Below are 5035 nucleotides of genomic sequence, written 5' to 3' on the forward strand. Positions count from 1 at the left end.
TGCCAAAGGTCTGCAATGCTGTAATTGCTGCAAATTGAGCATTCTTTGACTAAAGCAAAGTTTGAAGGAGTAAATTATTATTTCAAATAAAAATCATTATTTCTAGCCTTGTCAATGTCTTGACTATATTTTCTAGTCATTTTGCAACTCATTTGATAAATATAAGTGTGAGTTTTCATGGAAAACACAAAATTGTCTGGGTGACCCTAAACTTTTGAACGGTAGTGTAAGTGAATACGGTGCAGTGAAAATCAGTGACTCACAGATGACATCTTCTCAGATTGGAGTCGTTCATGTTCTCTTTTCTTATTCATCCGGCCCAGAACGCCATGTTGACTTCCAGTCTTTTTCATCTCCAATGCCCAAGCGCAAACCACAAGATACGTCATGAAAGTGTTGATGTAACCTGTATACCACGTTCACGTGACCAAATGTGCCACGTCACAGAGTATTCAAATCATGGAAGCGTTCAGTCTAAATGACTACCGCCTGTCACGGTGCGCATACCTTAGATCCAAATTTTGACATATAACTAACTCTAAACCTCATAAGTTAATTTTCTTTAGCTATTATACTAGGATGTACAATTCTATATTAAAATATTATCATATTAGTCATGTGTCCTAGTATACCCACATCCAGCGATGGGTGGGATGGGTGAAAAATAAAATAGTTTTCCATGAGTTTTGGACTGTGATGTGCTGCTGATCTCTCCTTTTGGGGGTAATATACAGGGAATATGGGGGTTATATAAGGGACTCTCATCATCCCTGTATATACCAGCCATCATCCCCATATATAACCACCATTATCCGTGTATGTACCAGCCCACCATTATCTCGGTATAAAATCTCCATCACCCCTGTATATACCATTAGGGCGGGCAGTGTCAGCTTGCTGTGGCGTGCGGGCATTGTGGCTAAACAAGAAGTAAATGAGGTGGGCATTGAGGACACCGTGGACCAATAGGATGCCTGAAACACCGGTATATGGGAGAAGTCCAGCAGAATCTGAAAATATGCCTCCTGATTGCTTAAAGGCTATGTACACCTTTGCACTGTTTTTTTTTTAAATTGCCTTGTGTGTATTGTACAAAATAAATCACATTTCTAATTGGTCTACCATTTGTCTTCTGTACCTGCAGTGTATTTGAGTTTATGGCCAGCTGCTGTATTCAGTTATCTCTCTAAGGCCCTGTTCACACCTGCGTTGCTGTGTTTCGTTGTTCTGCTCCGTCAGTGGTGCAGAACAAAGGAATAACGGAAGCAACGGTTCAGTCGCACAACGGACACCGCCACCTGCTGACAGAACCCATTGACTTTAGTGGATTCCATTACCTTTCGGTCAGAGGGGGGGCCGTGATTTTACCAGAGACAATTGTGCAGTTGTGAACGAGGCCTTATCCGTCAGTCATCACCCTAATGGCAAACTGAGCAGCTCCTCTTTTGCAGGCTCATGAACAAGCATTTACTGTGGAATCTGCGCATGTGCATGGTCATAATTACTGCATACCTCCTAACCGTCCCGGATACAGCGGGACAGTCCAGGATTCCGGGCGGTGTTACGCTGTCCCAAGCGGCCGGTGGTATGTCTTGGTGTCAACTGTATCTGCGTTCTCAGGATGCAGATACAGTTGAATCCAATGCTAATGTAAGGGATCGTCAGCTCCCTGCTTCTGTATTAGTACCACTCGCCGAGGAATTCCCGGGCACAGCGCTACTTTAAGTGCGGAGCCCCTTATCTCACTATCCATATATGTACATTGACGTCAAGGACTACTCCTGGAGTGGCATCCACTGCCTTTGCATTGCCGATGGTCTGGCCGGGGATTCCGCTCCTAGGCGGAACCACTGATGTCACTGTCCATATATGTACAGTTACATCAAGGGCTCCTCCTGGAGTGCAATCCGACGCTCTGGACAGGGATTCTGCTCCTTTAGGGAATGCCTTACGTCCCTGTCCATATATGGACAGTGACGGCAGGGTCTCCTCCTGGAGTGGAATCCCTGGGGGGGGTGGCACCATCTACATGGGCACTGTGTGTGACACTATCTATATGGGCACTGGCGCTTTATATGTGTGCACTGGTACTAGAGGTAGCTAAGGGGGCATTAAACTGTATGGGGGCAGCTATTTGTCATAATTTCTAGCAACGCATTCCCTTTAATACTGGCGTTTCATACACCAGTCCTATTAAACAGTTTGCTGGAGTGAGATGCAACACATTTATTAACATGCGAATGACTCTTAATAAATGTGTCGCATCTTTTAGTTGCAGTGCGGCCTGTCATCAGTACTTTCTACGTGCTGCGGCCTGCTTTACATTTAAAGTACATTTTTAAAATGTATTTTATTGTCTGATTGGGGGGGGGCATACAGTCTGATTGGGGGGGAGGTATGGGTCTGGCACGGACCTTTGCCTTGTTACGCCCCCCAGAGATAAATCTGGGCCGCATTAAACATATAGATTTCTGCTATAATTGACATCAGTTACTGGCGTGAATTATAGTAAAATTTTGGCCATTTCTGCTAAGCCCCGCTAATATTTCGACATTTGCGCATTTGGTGAATTTTCTACGCTAGTAAACTGTTGTAGAAAGGTTAATATATTCCCCCAAAGGCTACAGACCGTAATACAATATCTTAGTGTAAGGAAGTGTACACTTAATTGTGCAGCAATGCTTGTTGTCTCCATTCTATGTCAGTGTGGGAAGTAGATGTCCGGCCTTATGATTTTGTGATATGTGATAGACCCAGAATCCCAATCACCAAACCAAAGAATGCAAAATAAAGACACAAAACATTATAATTGGGTGTTAAATGGTCAAAACTTTTATTATATTATATGACCAAACCCAAAATGGCAAACCTCCGACTCACGAAGAGTCACCCTCCAGCACGCAGGAAAGGAAAAACCCCCTGTGGGGGAAACCTCTAGGGAAACCATGGCTGGAGGATTGCCCTTCCTCTGGGCTTAGAAGGGGCCAAAATATCATTTGTAGCAGAATTTGTACGTTTTCTCAGATTTTCAAGGAAAGACATTACAATGAACGAATGACATAGAACACATAAATCGGCTGATCTGGTTGGCTAGGCGGATGTCTCTCTACCTGGGCACCCATTAACATGAATGGGTGATCCACGGATGAGACGGGTCCTCCAGATGCCTCCTTGTAGCACCTGTCTCCGCTCTGGCTAATAGAGGGGGATCTCCTGCTGGAAACCCCCTCTATTACAGACAACCCGTATGAAGAGGATGGCATCACTGTGATGAAGAAGTGGTCTGGGGTGAAGGGTTTCCCTGCTAGAACCTCCAAATTACATCAGGTCGGTATTGGTGGGGAAGTCAAGCTCAAGGTCCTCAGTCCCATCCAATATGGCGCTGAATGTGGCAGTAAAACCTTCTAATATGGAATCTTCTTTATGTCATAAACATTTGTATTTATGACATCAGCACCTTCATCATCATTACTACAGGAGTTTATTACCACTGCACAACTCATACATTGTGACGTCACCCACAGTGGTCTGAAGTGTTAACCCTTTAATGACTGGCAGTGTACTTACCACAGAGGCCATAAAGCTGAATAGAACATATCAGCGGCCATAAAGGAAAAGGGATAATGCAGGGAGCATCTCCGCACAAGAACTATCCATGACAAAGGGTTGTCCAGGATGAGAGCACTTGTCTGCTTTCTCCAAAAACCAGCACCACACCTGTCCATAGGTTGTGTGTGGTACTACAGCTCATTACCATTCACTTCAATGGAGCTAACCTGCAATACCAGATACAACCTGTGGATAGGTGTGGTGCTGTATTTAGAAGAAAGCAGCCATATTTTTCTAATCCTGCACAGCTCCTGTTAGAAATAGTTCAAAAAAAGTGGAGGGAGAAAAGAAATTAGAAAAAGAGGAGTCTGCTGGAGGTGCCAGATGGAAAGACAGATTTCTGCCATGGGGACCAGATTAGTTGAAATGTATCTTGAAGGGGGGCTTCAGAGAGTGGGTTTTAACCCCTTCCCGCCCTATGAAGTGCTGTTGCATTGAAAAACTATGCAGTTCATCTTCGAATGCAGCGTCACAAAAACAAATTATTTTGTAAAAAATAAAACGATATAAATTTGGTATCGCCATAATCGTAGCGACCCGCAGAATCAAGTTATCATGCAATTCATGCCGCCCGATGAACACTGTAAAATCAAAACAGAAATGGCGGAATTACAGGGTTTTTTTCAATTCACCCCACAAAATGTAGGTTTTTAAAAAAAAAAATGTTTTAATACATTATATGGTACATTAGTCCGCAGGGTAAATTCCACATAAACAGCGCCATTCATCGGTTAACTGTTTAAATGATAGCAGTTCAAGTGACCTTTATCGAGAAACACCATAAGAAATGTTTTCACAATTAACTTTCTAATTGGGCCTAGCATGTGTGATACTGTCTGCTAAGCTGTTGTATCTAAGCATATTATATATGATACTGTCTGCTGAGCCGCTATCTCCTATCAAGTAGCAGAGCTATCAGGTGTCATAGTGTAATGAAACGGGGTAGAGAGACGGACAGGTGAGCCCTAATCTACCCGAAACTCAGTCCCTGCCTACTTGCACGGCCCTGTCCTAAGTGACGGCGTACAACTGGGCAACGGTCCCTACGCTCAATAAGTGCAAGACAGACAACACAAGACAAGGGCACACAGAAGATAAAGAGGGAGGTAGGGGCAGTTGCCCACGGAAACACCGTGAGCAACAGGCAGTGGTGAACGAGCCGAGACAAACCAGGAGAGTACGAAGTAGCAAACATGAGCAGGAGAATAGTCAGTCAAGCCAGGGTCAATAAGTAACAGCGGTCAATAAGGTAAATAGCAAGAATCGCAGAGCCAGGAAACCAGACAATCACAGGCAAGGAACATGCTGCAAGTGAGGGTGGAAATAGACCAAGGGCCGGAGCTAGAACCGTCAGGCCAGGCTGTGATAGGTTCTCCCTCTCCTCAGCCTGCCAGCCTGAGTGGTAAGAGATCACGTCACTCCAGCA

This window comes from Rhinoderma darwinii, unplaced genomic scaffold (assembly GCF_050947455.1).
Source record: "Rhinoderma darwinii isolate aRhiDar2 unplaced genomic scaffold, aRhiDar2.hap1 Scaffold_528, whole genome shotgun sequence".
Classification (NCBI taxonomy): domain Eukaryota; kingdom Metazoa; phylum Chordata; class Amphibia; order Anura; family Rhinodermatidae; genus Rhinoderma; species Rhinoderma darwinii.